The 18,914-nt window shown below is 33.8% G+C and overlaps 1 pseudogene; it reads left to right on the forward strand.

Annotated features, from left to right (window-relative positions):
- The first annotated feature begins 7,943 nt into the window (after positions 1-7,943).
- Positions 7,944-13,834, forward strand: LOC112017713 (cationic amino acid transporter 1-like; annotated as a pseudogene).
- The last annotated feature ends 5,080 nt before the right edge of the window (positions 13,835-18,914 follow it).

Consider the following 18,914-nt stretch of genomic DNA (forward strand, 5'->3'; position numbering starts at 1 on the left):
ACACTCTTTCAAATGATGTACAGTTTCTTTCGTTTGAATATTGCTCACCTTAAATCCATGTGTCTCATTTAATTTTTAATTTTGTGCCAGGTAAATTATTGAGTGTAAAAATTGAAAAGTCCAAATCCAATTAGATTTTAATTTGAGTCTAATTTTTCGCCACATGTTCATTATTATTCTTTAATTTTTATGGCAAGTAAATTATTGAGTAAAAAAAACTGAAGAGTCTAAATCCAATTAAATTCTAAATTATATATATATATATATATAATGAAAAACCATTACATATTTTAGAAATATATGATTTAAAAAAGTGTAAGCTAATACTATATATAATTTGAATATCTTCTATAAAAAAAATGTATAATTGTGATTATTTTTAATTGTATTAGTATATATGCATGAGACTACACACTAGTATGTATATATATATATATATATATATAGAGAGAGAGAGAGAGAGTCAAAATTTAGAGAAAATCCAATTATATTTTAATTGGATTCTTAATTTTGCACCACGTATCCTATTAAATTTTTAATTTTTTACCAAGTGAATTATTGATTGTAAAAATTGAAGAGTTCAAATCCAATTAGATTCTAAATTGGATTCCAATTGGAGTCCAATTTTTCACTACATGTTCATCTAAGTTTTTAATTTTTGTGGTAAGTGAATTATTATGTGCAAAAACCGAAAAGTCTAAAAGTAATTAAATTCTAAATTATATATATATATATATATAAAAGAAACCATTACATATTTTAGAAATATATGATTTTAAAAAAGTGTAAGCTAATATCATGAATAATTTGAATTGTATAATTGTGATTTTTTTTAAAATTGTACTTGTGCATATTCACAGGACTACACCCTGGTATAAATAGATAATATAAGAAATTCCTATAGAAATATATTCACATGAATAAGTTCCATTCCGGATAACCTTGTTTATTACACATTCTTATTGCTCAGAATATATTATATTAAAAAAAAATTTGTGTCATCCCAAATAGATTATAAAAAAATATATAAAAAAAAAAAAAAAAAAAAACTTAAGGTGCACACCATTAGTCAGTCGTTAACTTAACCTAATAAACAAAATTATAGAAAAAAATAGAAGAGAAAAGAAGATACTAGACTACTAGAAAGTAGAAGGTAATTGAAAGTTCAATATGGGTATGAAACACCCTTGAAAGTTTAGACCCCAAATTATAAAATTACCAATTCAAGCTTTATATCAAACAATTAATGTGCGGAACATGATAATAAGCCAATAACAGAATTGATAGACAATCTAAGCCAAATATAAACACATCCACAGCAGTAAATATAAGATAAAGATAAAGGGAAGAATGATGCAAACACACGGACAACACACGATGTGTTATCGAAGAGGAAACCGAAGTCCTCGGCGTAAAATCTCTTCGCCGCCCTCCAAGTGGTGATAAAATCCACTAAAGAATGTAGTTGGGATACATGAACAGCAAAAGACCTTCCAAGCCTAATCTACCCAGGTACCTAAGCCCTCCAAGCTTCTTGCTCCAACGAGGTTACACCGAACTTATTTCTTCTTTAGCTTCCCGGATTCCGCTACTTGACCATAGCAGCAACCAATGTATATTGGTTTCTTCCAAACTGCTTCCCTCAGCACCAAATAAACCTTCTCACAGACGTGGGTGTGGTGAGATAAGGATTTGGTAAAAGACCTCTCAAGGGTATGACAATGGAGAGAAAGAGAGTAAAGGAATTTGTAGAGTTTCTTAGATGAAGATTGGGGATGAGACAATCTTGTTTTTCTCTAGGGTTTTCTCTCACAAAATTCTCTCTGGAAGCTCTCTACATTTAGTGGGTATAAGGGTCTATATATAGTGAGGTGAGATGAGAATACGAAGAGACATATTTTTTCCAAACAAGGTAAATTGGCGGCTTGGTCTCGCGGCTTGTCCAAGTCGCGACGTAACCGCCTGGCCAGCCTGGGACTTTTGTCCTGTAGTGTGACAGCTGGCGCGACCCTTCAGCTTCCCTGTATGCATCTCACGTGCCTGGAGTTGGCGACTTGCAACTGCGAGCCACCCGCGAGTCCTAACCGCGAAACTTTGCTTCTTTGCACATACTTGAGCTTCTCTTCACAACTTCTCACACACTACCCTTACAATAATCCCACCTAAATACAGGGTTACTAAGTGCTTAATTTACAAGCAAATTGGCACAGAATAAAACCAACACGATGGTTGATAATTTTCAACCTTACAGTAATTGTGAGAAGCTGAGAAATTCGACGATGACACCATTGTGAGAGAGACCATCGATAGCGAAGCTGATTTTTTTATTATTTAGTTTTTGTAAATCCACTGTTAATTGTTTACGTTGTTTATTAATATATATATATATATATGATCTTCAATCCTTGTGTCGATCCTACAATTTGATCCTTAAACCCTCTCACCAATCCCATGTAGGATCTCGATGCTGAAAATATTGATCCATTGTGATGAATTAATTGATTAATTAGCCAAGTTTATTAATTAATCAAATTAACATGCAAAATACGTGGCAGCATAAACAAATCACCAATTAAACTAAATCTAGCGGAAATTAAATTGATACAGTGATTTGTTTACGAATGGGGAAAACCTACATAACAAAAACCTCATCGAGTGATTTTAAAGTCATCAATCCTAAGAATCCATTATTTTCAAAACAAGTAGTTACAAGTAAAAAAATCTCAGTACCTTATACTAACTTACAGTTGAACCCTTACCCCAATACCTAATTGGACTTATTTTGTAGTGACAATCTCTCATTTTCAATGCACGACTCCCAATACGTGACTAGCCAATAGATGCGTGGATCTCAGTATGTGACTTGATTACCAACATGAGAAGAATTTTTGGCTGCAAAGTTCTTCAATTCATCACATGATGAAGATCAAGAAACTCATTGGTCACAAAACCCTATGGTATACAAATACAACAGCTTCTTCAAGAAAAAGATGAACTAGGGCAAATTATGTCTTCGGTCACAATCTACATGAACAAGACTTTGCTCTACACTTATGCAATTGTGCAACCTTTAATGGCTCTTAAAATAATCCTTATATATGTTTAAAGTTATGAGAAAAGAAAACTTAAACATATATTCACGGATTAGATGAAATTCAGCTTTGAAAAACTAAGTTTCATAAACCTCGATAGATAGCCATCTATTAAGCTAGCTGTCAAGCCACGAGCTTCAGTAGTTTTTAAACCTCGATAGATGCTAGCTATCGGGCTTTAAAATCTAGCACTTTCTCACTTGATTATTGGACAGACTTGCATGACTTTAATACTTGAACTTGAAACCTTGTTTGTTAAAGTATTAAACACATCTTAGATCTACTCAATTACAAGTAAAGTGCATTTTATCAAAAGATTAGTCAATTACATAAAATAGTGACATATGTTCTTAACATTGAATCATATATGTCCTAACATGAGGTGGCAAGGTAAATTGTTATTAGTTCTAATTTTGAAGTTACTTTTTTTTCACTAGTAATAGTCTTTCTTTTATTAAGAAGCATCACCAGTAATAGTCAATAACAACTTGCAACTTAAGATTTGTTGTGAAAGTGCTGTAAAAGTATTGCGAATATAACATTTCTCCTTTTTCAAACCATGAATCATAGTCCTACTACTATTTGTTGTCATGTTTTTTTCCTTAAAATGTTTACGAATGTTTTAAGGGTATTGGTTTATAATATATTTTTTGAAACTTTTTATAGGAATAGAAAAATTACTTTTTTATTTTATATATTTCTCATAAAGTACTATCAAAACTTTCTTAAAATTGTTTATTAACAATGGCCTTAAAACGTATAATAATTATATAAAAAATTGTCCTGAGGCACCACGACATTGAAAATATTTTAGAGCTCTCTCAACGTACAAAATTCGATACAGCCACTCCTTGCACTCTTTGCATCAGCCACTTCTAGAAGATTTAAAGGCACCGATAGGGTTTTCACTCAATTCCTCTTCTTAAAACTATGGGACTTTCCTGCTTCACAAATTCGAAACCTTTCGTTCCCTCTCATGATCAATTCCCATCAACGATCATTAGAAACCCACTCCCAATTTGTTACTCTCCACCGTTCAATTCCTAGTTTCAATTCTAACTCCGGCGTGTCTTTCTCAGGTAATTACAATGTATAACAATAAATCGAAGCCAATAACAGGAACTATGAGATGTGGGTTTTTCTTTTGAAGCTTTAGTTTGGTCATATATATACATGTTTTTTTTTTTAATGGGTATTTGATAATTTTTGTTGGGTCATTCTCATAGTCATAGACTGTTGTAGTTTACATTATGAGAAAATGTTATGTCTATAATATTTCACTACAAATCCTAAGTGATATAATGTTACTTGCTGTAAAGGTGAGCAAAAAAGTAATTCTAGTCGTGAGTTCAAATTATAACCAATAACAACTTATTATTACCTAAGATTTGTTGTGAAAAATTGTGGATCCCTTCTCCTTATGTTATAATGATGTACAACAGACCGCCATGACATTCCTGGACTCTCACGTGCACCTAAAATCAACGCGCAAAGCAAAAATGCACTAGTAGAAATCATTGGTTTTGGAGTTGGAATCACATGAAATTTGGCTGGCCAAAGCGAAACGGCCTTCTGAGCAATAGTCGTCACTTTGTCACGAGGTACCCCCTGAAAATAGCAAATTCCTTTATTTAGGCCCTAGAAATTGTGATTTTGCCATTTATAGTAATATTTGTTTCCTTAATAACTTTTTACTCAAAAGTGATAATAAGGTCCTACTTATTTTGGGACAGCCTTTAAGGTCAGTAGTTTATGATTTTACATTTAACTCAATTTTGCCATTTTTTGGTAAATTTCGGTATTTTTTCACCTAATTGCGTAATTAATGTGAATTAGGGTTTTAAACATTTTTCTTAGTATTTATATGTTTTGTAGCTCTCAGAGGCAAATCGGACTATTATTAATAAACACAGACTTTTTGTCAAATTCATTCTCTAATAGATTCCATTTTTCTTTTCCTTGTGGATTTAGGGAAATCCCTCGTAAATTCGAGATTTAATACCAGAAGCTAATAGTTAATTTTTTTTTGTTCCAATAAGAGAGCATCGTGTGTGCTTCCTTCAGGCTTCCACAACATCATATAAGGAGGTTTTTTCTTTTTTTGATAGAAATATAAGGGTATTATCTAATTTTCTTGTATGTGAAATATGATCTTACTATGGTTTGTAAGCAAGAAACATTAATTCTCAGCAATTCAACTTGGGTTTTCAAGTTTTTTGGATTTTGGGTTTTTATTATTATGTGGGTTGGATGTGTAGATGGTTTCTTGTTAGAGATGGTTGTATATCACAGGTGTGTCATTTACTCATTTGTATGCTTGGTCATGGGCATATGTGGGGTAAAGAATAAAACAAGACACTTTTTGTATTGGTTTTGAAAAGCATGGGGAGTAGATAGAGAATTAGAAATGTGTGTTGTCTTTTAATAATTTTAATACACTTTTTAAAGAATAAAGCAAGAAGAATTTACATAGGATGGTGACGATGAAGACTTAACGAAAATGATGACTAATTTAAGGGAGTTCAGTACTTCTAACGCTTTAAATTAGGCATTCTTTGAATGATTTCTATCAGGATCATAGCAATAATGTACCTGTGTGGTACAAAAATTGGGGGGGCCAACAAGGTGTTGGGCTTGGTCTAAGGTCCACAACAATTAATTTGTAAAGTTTGGATTTTGGACCAATAGTTAAACGCATCACAAAAATTCTTTGCTAAGGATTAGCAAATATCATATGATTAGAAAAGGGTAAGTACTAAAAGTGAATTTCTATTTACTTTATCTTCCTTGAAATTACTGAGGAGCCTTTACACTTAGTAAAAAAAAGTAAGAAACAACATGTGTTAAGTATGTTTCCTATTTTCTCTCTCTTTCACTCAGAACCTGATCCCTATTTATTGGGCATCTTTTTTCTTTTATAGTGTCTCAACTTCAATTTAAGGCCTCATCTTGGATGGTTGATGACCCTTGATAAAGATACTTATCACATCCTTTCTTTCCCTTCCTTTTGAGGCCATGCTGAGTAAGTAACAAGCTCTGATGGCACTGTTCAAGTATCACTCAACCATTGATGCAGCCAATTTGGTTGACAATGCATTTAATGCGGAGTTGACATGCTGAGTAAGTAATAAGCTGTGATGGCACTGTTCAAATATCATTTAGCCATTAATACCAAGGTTTTCAGACCCGGACCATTCATTGAACCGCAAAAGGGAGAGGTTCAAGGTTTTTGAGGTCGAATCGAGATCGAACCAGGGCCGAACTGTGATAACGTCATAATTAATTTAATAATTATTTTAAATATATATAAAAACATTAAATTAATAAAAAATAAAAAAATTAACTAAAATAGTCCAAAACAAATATAGATAGTATTTTTTATAACATAACTTTCATAATACAAATAAAAATTATTAAATTCTAAAAAAACAATAGCTATTGAGTTTCTAAATTATTTTTAAGTCATGACAAAGTACACTTTAGTACCCAATAATTTTTATTTTATGAAACCCAATAAAATAATTAAGAGACAAATAAGTTTATTTGCTCATGGCCAAGCCCATTTGACTGCCGATCTTTTTTTTTTTCCCAAGCCCATTTAAATAGTCAATGTTCACCACTATATGTACTAAAGCAATATACGTGAAGAGCATTATATGTACTAAAGGAAGTGCTTGACAGCAAGCAAGCACTATATGTACTAAAGCATTATACGTGGAGAGCTCTTCTTTTATTCAAAATTTAAAAGCTTTCAATATTTCCAATGCCCAGCAACTAGTGTCAGTGTACTGTAAACACGTGGAGAGCTTAGGAAGCTTTCTATATTTCCAATGCTAGGCAACTAGTGTCAATTAGAGTAGTCATAACAAATACAAAGAAAGAGAAAGTGAGAAACCAACCACATACATAACAAAGTTCAGCAAAAAAAAGAGAGAGGGAGACAAATAGAGAGGAAGAAGTAAAAAAAGAAAGAAGAAGAAGAAGAAGAAGAAGAAGCAGAAGAAGAAGAAGAAGCAGCAGTTGCTTCATGGCGCCACCCTTGCTTCGTCGTTGTCTTCTTCCTTTTCTCCTTTTCTCCTTTTCTGTTTATTTATTTATTTATTTTTATTTATTTATTTATTTTTATTTTTTTTAAGGTTCAAATTCAAAACCGTGAGAAGTGGTCTGATCACGGTTCTCAGAACCGTGAGGTACGACTGCAATTTTTACGGGTCCCTACTTTTTCCCTGTAAAGCGGTTCTTGAGGCTAAAAAAATCGTAAATTGAACGATTCGAGGTTTTTTTGGTTGGACCGTACGGTTCGGTTCGAGTTTCAAAACCTTGATTAATATGGCTAGTCTAGTTGGTGCAGTGCATTTAATGCAGAGGCGATAACTCCTTTGTTAGGAAGTTTCCTTCACCACCTATCTTGGGTAATTATTGTTACCTTCTTCAGACTAAGGCATTCACTTTGACCTTAAACCTATTACCTCCTCGAGCAGTCTTTCTCCTCAGCTAGGCCTACGCGTTCTTAGAATTAGTATTTAATTCAAGCCAGTTGATTCCCCTGATGTGGATGCATGAAAATTATTACCTTTTTTTTCTTTTTTTTTGGGGGAAACATAATTACTCTTCATTTTCTTTCAAAAGTTATTATATGACAAAATTTTTGAAAAAAAAAAATGTTATTAGATAGTAGCTCCAACTCACGGTGATTCATAAACTCAACAACCAACACATTATTACTTATTAATAGGCCAACTAAAAATATATGTAGTGATGTAGATTCATTGTTAAGTGACATTTTTTAATCTTAATTTCCAATATAGATGTCTAGGTTCAAATTGCCTCTCTTTATTGTAATTATAGGTTGGATAAGAAACCTAGATACATTATCTTAGGTGGAGTATATTAAGTTTTCCAATTAAATTTCAACACTTGACTGCATTGATCGATAAGGTAAGACTAGTGCCATCATTCTAAAAAAAAAAATTAAAATTAAAATATCAAATATTTGAATCCAATTGTAGAACCTAATTTAAATAGTATACAATCAAATTATAATAATAGTAGTAAAAAAAAATTGATCTGTCTGATGACTGTGTGGTTCATAAAAAGATTCGTTAGCCTGATGACTGAGTTTTATTCTCTTAATTAACACGCTAGCTGTGTGTTTCATAAAAAGATTCATTAGACTATTACTTTCAGCCCTCTCTTTCTCTCCATATTTTTGGGAACCAAACAGAGAGAGAGAGTAGAGGTTGAATCAGGATGGGAGAATATGGAGGGCAGGAAGGTGCTTGGAAACGAGGGTGCTCGTTCGCAAAACACAAATTTCTCCCCGATGAATCTTTTCGTAGCTAGGGAAACTATATGAAGGCGTTGAAGGACACACCACATAGGTTGAAAGATCGAGTGCTGACTCGGTCGTTGGAGGAGACGGAGCTTGTGGATATGAAGGCACAGAGCTAGCACGAGGATGAAGAAGACGTTGACGTCGTGGGACCTCATTTGGTTTGGCATAGGAGCTGTGATTGGAGCTGGGATCTTCGTCCTTACAGGGCTTGAGGCTCAACAACAGCAGGACCTGCTGTTGTATTGCCCTACGTCATTTCGGGTATCTCTGCATTGCTCTCTGTTTTTTGCTACACTGAATTTGCCGTTGAGATCCCAGTTGCAGGTACCAATTCCATCCTTATTATCTAGCTCATTATTTTCATTTTCTTTTTTCAAATTTTGTAGTAATCTAGTTAATTTTGGGTTTGGTTTACTTCTCGGTAGATTTTGAATTTTACATTTTGTTAGTTCTCATTGAAACAAAAACAAAGGTTTAGCTAGTAGTTGACTTAAAACAAAAATAGGATGTCAGGTAAAAAAACTACTAGATGTAAGCCACGCCCTTATTTATATTAGGCTAAATTTCAAAACTTATCTTCTAAGTTTCACTACCTTTCACTTCAATCTTTTAAATTTGACACCTGTTATTTAAGTCTTCTAAATTTCAAAACACCCCAATTCAGACTTTTGTTGTCTTACCATCTATTTCTGCCGTTAAATTACCAAAACCACGTTGTTTTGCTTTAATAAAAAATTTAATTTTTATTTTATTATTTATTCCTAAAAAATATTAATTAAAAAATCCAGAAATTAAAAACAAAAACCTATTCGATAAACCCACCCTCCTCATAAAAATAAATAAAAACAAAAAAAAAAAACAAAAAAAAACCACCCCCATTCCTAATCTTTTGCCAGTTAGAACCCATTAAGCACTGTGAGATAGTAACATATTTTAAGAATTCAGTTCCATAAAAGGCTTGATCTTTGCTATTCCTTTATCAACGGCTTTCTTGTAGATAATGTCAGTGGAGTGAAACTCATTGCCAGACTCGATCATCATCACAGGTAAGTTTCCAGACAACTTCGTGAGTGAGAACTTCACCATGGATCCTATGGTAGCTGTCGTTCATGGAGGAGTTATATAACTCAATCTCAATCTCCTTCCCCCTCTCAAATTCAGTCTACTTCTCACCCTTCTTCTCTCAATTTTCAGGTTAGGGTGTGGTTTTGGGGGGAAGTTTTTTTTTTTATTGATTTTATGTGGAGGGTGGGTTTACCAAATACGTTTATATTATTTTATTTTATTTTATTTTTGGGGAATTTTTTAATTAATGTTTTTTAGGAAATAAAAACTAAAATAACAATTAAATTTTTAATTAAGGGCAAAACAACGTAGTTTTGATAATTTAACGGTAGAAGTGGATGGCAAGATAACGGAAGTCTAAATTGAGGTGTTTTAAAGCTTAGAGGACTTAAATGACAGATGACAAACTTAAAGGACTAAAATAAAATGTAGTGAAATTTAGAAGGTAAGTTTTGAAATTTAGCGTTTATATTACTAGTATTATGATTATCTATCAAGTTTTAATGGTCTTTTTTTTTTTTCCTCAAAAAAAAAAAAAAAAACAATGTTTTAATGGTCATTTAATTAGGCAATCAACATAGGTGATTGCCTTATATATTAACACTCTGTTTGTTTCAGTAATGATGTTTTCTAGAAAATGAGTCATTTTCTAAAAAGCATTTTCTATAAAACTATTTCATTTTTTTAATGTTCAGTAGAAACTTTAAATGAATTGAAAACATCCTTCTAATTTCTCTTATTTAATTTGCTGTGAGATATAGTTGTTTTTTAAAAAAATTTAGTGAAAAACAATCTATAAAAATAAGTCATATTTTTTATGTTGACTAAAGATAGTTTTTTTTTTACTCATATTTTTTTATGCTACAAAATATTGAAAAACACAAAAAACTATCTTTACACACGGTTTTCTATCGAAACAAACAAAGCATTAAAAAAAAAAAAAAGATATGTGTCCTCAACTTTTTCACAACAAATATTAAGTGGCAGGTTGTTATTGACTATTATTGGTAGGCAAAAATATAATTTCAATGATAAGTTCAAATTTGAACTAATAACAACTTACCAGTTATTTTTTTTATTAGGGAAGTGTTAAATAATGCTCTAAGGGCATTGGTTTTGAAACTATTTTTAAAAATATTTAATGGAAAAATGATAAAATAGTTAATTTTGTTAACATCTTTTTATATTTCCCACAAAAATGATATTAAAATTTTCCTAATATGATTTATTAACAATTGCCCAAAGTACCATGACTCATTTTATTATTAAAGTATTATGAAAAAGTTGTGAATATTAACTTCCATATTTAATTGTATAATATGTAGGAAATTAAAGATTTGGCCGTACGGCTTCGATTTTAATTGTTGGACTTAGAGGAATGGTTTTTTTTTTTTTTTTTTCTTCGAGAAACCTGGGTTTGTTTGAGAAATGGATTTTTTAAGTCGAGGAGGGAGTATATTTTTTGATATGTTTAAGCTCTAGCCGTATCTATTGGAGGCCAGTTCAATGCTCTACAGATAGAGCTTTATTTATTTATTTTGGGGGGTGTCAAGTATTTGTAAATGCATTTATTTATTGAAATTTTTTTAACTTAACGATTGGAGAAAAACTTTTCTAACCCATTTTGTGACTTTTTTTTTTTTTTTTGGAGAATTTTTTTGTGACAATTGATAAAATCATTTAGGTGTATTTTCAGTTATACATATGAATTTTTTTAACATTATATAACTTTTTTTAACTATATATTATATTTAATCGCGAATTATTGTGAATATGCTTTGGATAAAGGTGCAAAAGCCGATTTTGAAATCCTAGTTTGTCGTTATGAAATTGAAGTAATTTTTAGAAGTCTACACACAATTGGTCTTTTTCACAAGATCGAATCGGAAGAAATCCATGCACATGCTCTTGCTTAAACCTGCTAGACTTTTGTTTCGGCTCATGTGATTAAGTTCATTTTCTTAAAAGTTGAAGAAAAATATGCCCATAAGTTTGTTAATACACCTTGATATTGATATAATAACGAAAAGAAGGATGTGTCCTGAAAATAAAGATGGCTTTTACGTAAATGATTCTTGTAAAGAGGGTTTTTGTGATGAATACCAACACAAAATAAGGTGTAATTTAGGTTTATTAATAGTGTGCAATGCTTGTGTCTGCAATTAGCGATGTATAACCAAAACAAAATAATTAACTAAAGAAAGAAAAAGCTTTCAATCTTTTGATTGATAAAATCTAATAATTGATTAAGTTAGTAATCAGAACGAGAAAGTTTATGGACACAAAGCTATCTGTAGACTAATAATATGTTTGACTTTTTTTTCTTCTCCGCTTTTCTATGGAAGTTTGGCTCCTCAGACAATTGAAATGTAATTTTTTTTATTAATTGAAAAAAAAGATTACACATATTAATATATGCATGTATACATATATAACGTGAGAATAGAGAAAACTCATTTTCAAATACATAATTCACATGGATAAATTCCATTCAAAATAACCATATTTTATTACACACTTTTATCGCTCAAAACATATTATATATTAAAAAAAATTGTGTTATGTCATTCATTTTAATTATTCCATAGTTATAATAATTGAAAAATGGAGATCTGAACATGTTATAAATATCAGGAAGTTTTAATTGAACTTGACACGTCTTGTGTTGAATGCTAAAAAAAAAAGGATAAAATACAAATAGTTTTGATTTAATACTTTCTTGATCTTAGAAATATTGTCGATTTGTTTGTTAATTGCTTGGTAATGGGAATTCATAACAACATCCTTTACCTTGACATGCACGGTTGTACAAAAATTGTGTGTCCGAACCTTCAATAATCAGAACAAATTAACATATATGGTTAAATAATATGGCTAAGCTAACAAGCTGCATTCCTTTCAGGTCGATCATTTGCCTATTTAAGGGTAGAGCTGTGTGATTTCATGGGCTTCATCGTTGCCGGAAACATCCTACTCCAGTGCGTAATTGGTGGAGCAGCGGTTTCCCGTTCTTGGACATCCTACTTTGCCACACTCTTGAACCCCCAGCCAAATGATTTCCGCATTGTAGCCCATAGTTTATCACCAGACTACAGATACCTCGACCCCATTGCCATTGTTGTCTTGGCTATCATTTCTGTTATGGCTGTTATGAGCACAAAGGGCTCCTCAATATTCAATTACATTGCCACCATCATCCATATTGCTTTCCTTCTCTTCATCATCATTGCAGGCCTTACAAAAGCTGACACCAAAAATTACAGTGACTTTGCACCATTTGGCGCCCGTGGCATCTTTCAAGCATCGGCAGTGCTTTTCTTTGCCGATCTTGGATTTGATGTTATCTCAACCATGGCTGAAGAAACAAAGAACCCCGGTCGGGACATTCCTATTGGTCTTATTGGCTCAATGACGATTGTTACATTGGTATATTGTTTACTAGCTATGACACTATGCCTAATGCAACCATACAAAGATATTGATGTAGATGCACCATTTTCTGTGGCATTTGAAGCCGTAGGTTTGGGATGGGCTAAGTACATAGTTGCTGCTGGTGGATTGAAGGGAAAGACAACAGTTTTGCTTGCAGCAGCAGTGGGTCAAGCTCGATATCTCACACATATTGCACGTACACACCTGATGCCCCCATGCCTCGCCATTGTGAATGAGAAAACTGGGACTCCTCTCAATGCCACAGTGGTCATGCTTGCAGCCACTGCAGTAATTGCCTTCTTCACATCGCTTGGGATTCTCTCAAACTTGCTCTCAATCTCCTCACTGTTTATCCTGATGCTTGTGGCTATTGGCCTTCTTGTGCGTCGATACTATGTTAGTGGGGTGACAACAACAGCAAACCATATCAAGTTCGTTGTGTTTCTTGCCCTTATTCTTGGGTCTTCAATCGCGACTGCTATTTATTGGGCCTCATCTGATGGTTGGATTGGGTACGCAGTAACTCTACCAATTAGGCTCTTGTCAACTACTGGGCTTTGGCTTTTTTTCCACAGGCCAGGGTACCAAAAATTTGGGGCGTACCATTGGTACCATGGCTGCCGTCATTATCAGTTGCCATCAACATTTTCCTTCTTGGGTCTATAAATAAAAAATCATTCGAAAGGTTCGGGATATTTACTCTAGTAATGATTGTTTTCCTATATGGATTACATGCATCCTATGACACAGCCAAGAGAGGCTAGCAGTGCCAAACAGATGAAAAATGTTGAAGAGGGGCCTTGAATTAGAGATGTAAATAAGAAATGTGTGAAGCATATGTTTAAGTAGTTTCTGTTCATATTGTTTATAAAAACAAAAAACAAAACGTTTCTATACATATTATGAAGGAGATGATGTGTGTGTTCATAAAAGAAAAATGAAAATCTCTTTCTAGGCTTTTGTTACATTTTTTAATTTCTACCAATTTCGTTGTTGTAAAGTTGTAATTTACAACTGTATTTTGTTGGCTTTTATTCCGTGCCAAATTTGATTGTAATTTCATTCAATTTTTTGTACCATGTATTTAATGTAGGATTTGATTGTAAGGGTTGTATGATAGAGAGAGAGAGAGAGTGTGTGAAGACTCAAGCAATTGAAGACTGAGGAGTTTTCGTGGGTAGCTCGCGACTAAGCATCCCACGAAATGAGCCATGTGGCCTACACATGATTGAAATGCGAAGAGTCAGGACAGATGGCAGCATCTGTGTTTCGTGAGTAGCTCACAGGTAAGGCATTCTCATGAAACACTCGCGAGATATTCTGTTTTGTCAGACTATACTATTTGATACACACTTTCTGTACTCACACTATATATATCCACATTACCCACAAATGTTGAGGAGTGCTTTTGAGAAAAAATCCTAGCCAAACACCTTGAGAGTTAGAGATTGTTATACCCACAATTCTCTACACATTTGCTTGTGGAATTTCCTCAGCTCCTACCTCTCCATTTCTATATCATTGAGAGGTTGATAGCCTAAACACTTACCACACCCTTTCAGAGTGTTAAGTGAGGTTTTGGTGATGTTAGAAAGTACTAGAAGAAGTAAAGGATGGCAAATGCAACATGGAGATTATTGCGGGATCTAGAGAGCTAGACAAGACACGATTCCAAAAAGTCTTGTTGGAATAGGAACTTGGAGGGCTTAAGTACTTCGGGTAGATTAGACTTGTAGGGTCTCTTGCTAACCCATGTATCCCAACTAATTGTCTAGTGGATCGATTACTGCTTAGAAGGCGGTGGAGAGGTTTTTGGCCGAGTTTTTCGATTTCCTCTTCGATAACACATCAACGTGTTATCTTGTGTTTGCATCTTTCTTCCCTACTCTTTTACATTCCATTTTACTGTTGTGTTGTTAAGTTTATGGATTAGAGTAACTTGTTTGTTTATCCGTTCACATTTACACTATTCCGCGCTTAGTTTTAAGTTAGTGTAAAATCAATCAATCCGTAACTTTAATTTGGAAGTCTAAACAGCTCTTGTGTTTTCAACACATTTTCGAGCTTTCAATTGGTATCAAAGCGGGTGCACTAACTGTGGTTTAATTACCTTAGTGCAATCCTTGACCCCGTTTGAGATGGACCGGTCTCAATCATTAAATGTTCCATCATATTTTGATGGTAGCAACTATGCCTTTTGAAAAGTCAAAATGAGAGCATTCCTGTGTTCAATTGATGATACTGTTTGGGATGCGATAGAAGTAGGATGGACTAGGCTAGAAGCTGCTAAATCCACTTGGGATAAAGCTTTGAATGCAATTTTTTGTGGTGTTTCCCCAGATGAGTTTCACTAGATTTCTCACATAACAGTTGCCAATAAAGCTTGGGAGATATTGGAGACCACCTATGAAGGCATGAAGACGGTGAAGGATACTAAGCTGCAGATGCTAACCACTCGATTTGAAGAGCTGAAAATGAGTGAAGATGAGTCATTCGACTCATTCTATAGCAACCTGAACGAGGTGGTTATTGGCAAATTCAACTTGGGTGAGAAGACGAAGGACTCAAAGATAGTGAGGAAAATCCTTCGATCATTGCCGGAGAGCTTCCGAGCAAAAGTCACAGCTATAGAGGAAAGTAAAAATTTGGATAAGATCAAGATCCAAGAGCTCATTGGATCTCTCCAAACATATGAGCTAGGATTGCCTTCTCATAAGTCAAGTAAATCTCTTGCTCTTAAAACCATCACCGAAAGAATGGATAATTCCTCCGAAGAAGATGGAGTGGAGAAGGAGATAGCATTTCTTGCAAAGAACTTCCGAAAATTTTTGAAGATGAAGAACAGTGGGAAACCGTTCAGCAGAGGGAAGTTTTCATCCTCCAAAGGTGATAGGAAGGAGTTTAAGAAGAAAGACGAGAATGACTCTCAATCTCCTCAAGGCATTGTGTGTTATGAATGCAATGGTCATGGACATCTCAAGAAGGAGTGTCCTAATTATCTAAGAGGGAAGGGCAAGGCGTATGCCACAACACTTAGTGATTCAGATTCTTCCAATTCATATTCGAAAGAGAGCTGTGATGGAGAAGGGAATTACTTCGCTTTTATGACTATTGTTAATGTTGAGCCCTCGGAGGACTTGAGTTTGCTTGTAGAAGAGCTCGTTGAACATAGTGAAGTGGAGTCAATGGGAGTAGTAGAAGAATCTGATGCTGAAGAAGATGAAAGTGCAACGGGACTTCAAGAAAACTACAATTCCCTACTTGAGAAGTCAGGAGAATATACAAGGGTGGCCAAGGCAGCTGTTAAAAAGATGAAAAAGGCAGAGGAGGACTATAGAAGTCTCCTAGTGCTATATAATGAGGCTAAATATAAAATAGATATGCTGAATGGAGAGCTGACCAAAGCCTACTCAAAGATAAAATTTCTTGAGCTTGAGGTGGTTCAAGCCAATGCAAAAGTAGAGTAAGTCTCCTCCAAGAAGCTTGATGAAGTCCTCTCTCATCAAAAAAATTTCACCGACAAAACCAGATTGGGATATACTGGAGAAAGTAATTCAATTGTCAATGTAACCAAGAAAGTGAAGTTTGTGAAGCCAAGGAGCCAATTGTAGCTACCACAAAGGCTGAGAAAGTAAAGCCAGAGAAGAATAGAAATGTGGCTAACCAACGGGTGTTGAATAAGCCTCATAACCAATCAGTGGTTAGGTCTGAAGCCAAATGAGAAATCACTTCCAAAATCACAAAGAGGTTCGAGAATTCAACATTTCTGTTATCATTGTGGACTTCAAGGACACACCAGACCAAATTGTCATAAGCTGAGGGCATTGAAGAATGCAAGTGATTAAAGGTCAAAAGGACCAAGAAATGACAAACGGAATTGGGCTGTTGAGTAATCAAAAGGTCGAGATGGTGATTCTGGTGTGATGGATGTGATGAAAATGATTGATGCATTCACCACCTATTTGGCAAGCTTCTCCAGAAGGTTTAAAGGCCACAATACGTGTACCCAATCCTATAGGGATATCATCCCAAACGCACGTGTCGTGTGGATGAAGAAGGGTACTCATGCATAAGCATTACAACATACTCATGCATTAATACTTCCGATGTTTAGGGGCATATGTTCATACATCATGACATGCATAATTCACTTTGAGTCAATTGCTTCTGGTTTATAGTATGTTTCTTTTACTTATTTTGGTTTGTACCTGTTTTTGTTGATCTTACTTTATTTGGTTTGTTTTTTAGTGTGTTCAAAAAAATTCAAAAACTCATAAAAATTGAAAAATTTTCAAAAAGTTTGATCGCTTGTGTTATGCATATCACATGTGAGTTTGGCCTAGTACCTTCGTACTAATGGCATAGTGCATTTACGAGCTTAGCTTGTTATGTATGCACATATATCTGTATGGAAGAAATCTTGAAAACTATGTGTGATTGTTGTAAATAGATCTTCAAGCTTATCATGAATGATTGGTCAATAGTCTTGATGGTCTTGATACTTGCATAGACTTGTGACTATATCTCTTCCCACTTTGTTTTTGTCTTTGTTTTTTTTGTTTTTGCAATAGAGCCCACCAAATGTAAATCTCCAAATGAAAAGAGATAATGAGTTGCAAAAGCTTGTCGCACATACTAGTATTTGACTAGGAAAAAGGTAAAGCGACTTTTGTATTGAAATGTATGGTGCTCAAAAAGCCAAAGGCTAATTCTCAATGTTGAAATATAAAAAATTTCAAGCACCGAACTCAAAAAAAGATGTATTATCCAAAATAAATCAAATGTTATGATTTATGCAGAAGCCAAATAAAAAACTTCTAAGATTTGTAATCATTTTGTGGGAGGTTATATATGCTTATTTCTATAATAGAGATAATCCACTTGACTTAGTATCAGTTGTGTATGACTTGATTGAATTGATCATTGAAACTTTACTCTAGTCTAAGGACTATTTCAAACTTGATACTCACCCACAACACACTTTGATTCAATTAATGCTTATCTCATTTGTGTAATTGTACATGTTCAAATATGATGCGTATGCTCAAATACTTGCTGATCAAATTCAAAAAGATTTTTAAGTGTTTTATATGTTTTTGAAAGTGATTTTATACTTTCGTGTTTTTAGTTTTTGTTCAAAATGCATTTTTGTGTTTTTCTCCAAAAACTGGTTCAGATGTTGTTTTGCGAGAAGCTCGCAACTTAGAACTTCTCGTGAAAAGTGCTTAAGGGAAATAATTTTTTTGTCATTTCACACAGAGACTCTTGCTACTGTCTCGCGAGTATTTCGTGACTAACAGCTTCTCGCGAAATGTTTTTAGGCAAAAATTAGAATTTTTTCAATTCATATAGAGGCTATCGTGACTGTCTCATGACTTATTCGCGACTAAAAGCTTCTCACAAAAGTTTTATGCTTCAGTGGCCATTCTTGCGACTGTCTTACTACTATCTAACCCACAAAAAACACATGTTTCCAATTTTTTATGTAGCAGATGTGACAGTTTTTCAAAACCTCTTTATTTCCCTCGCACTGCCTTTCTTCGAACCCCTCTCAACCCAAAATCTTTTTTCACTTAAACCCCATCATTTTCAAGCAAAAATCTCTGTAAAATCACTTCAAGGTATGTTTTTCTAAACATTTCTTTCATTTTTTCTTAAATTTTGTATATTTTAGCTTAGAGTTTTAAAATATTGGGGATTTTTCAAAAATGGGTTGGGTTTCTCAATTTTGTGAAATTTTTTTCAAAACTTTGATTGTGCTGAGTCTCATTTGATCTTTGTGCATCTATGTTGGCCCCATGTGGCAAATTTAGCATGTATTGAGGCAAGTTTTCACCATGTTCATGCATCATTCATCGTTGTAGTGCACTGTTGCAGGTTAGGTGTTTAACAGAATGTCCTAGTGACATTTCTTGTGTTGAATTGGACTCAACCGAGTTCCAATACTGGGATTTCCTTTGATTGATCATGTTTACCATGTTTTGGTGAAT

Source organism: Quercus suber, unplaced genomic scaffold (genome assembly GCF_002906115.3).
Source record: "Quercus suber isolate HL8 unplaced genomic scaffold, Cork oak 2.0 scaffold_303, whole genome shotgun sequence".
NCBI lineage: Eukaryota > Viridiplantae > Streptophyta > Magnoliopsida > Fagales > Fagaceae > Quercus > Quercus suber.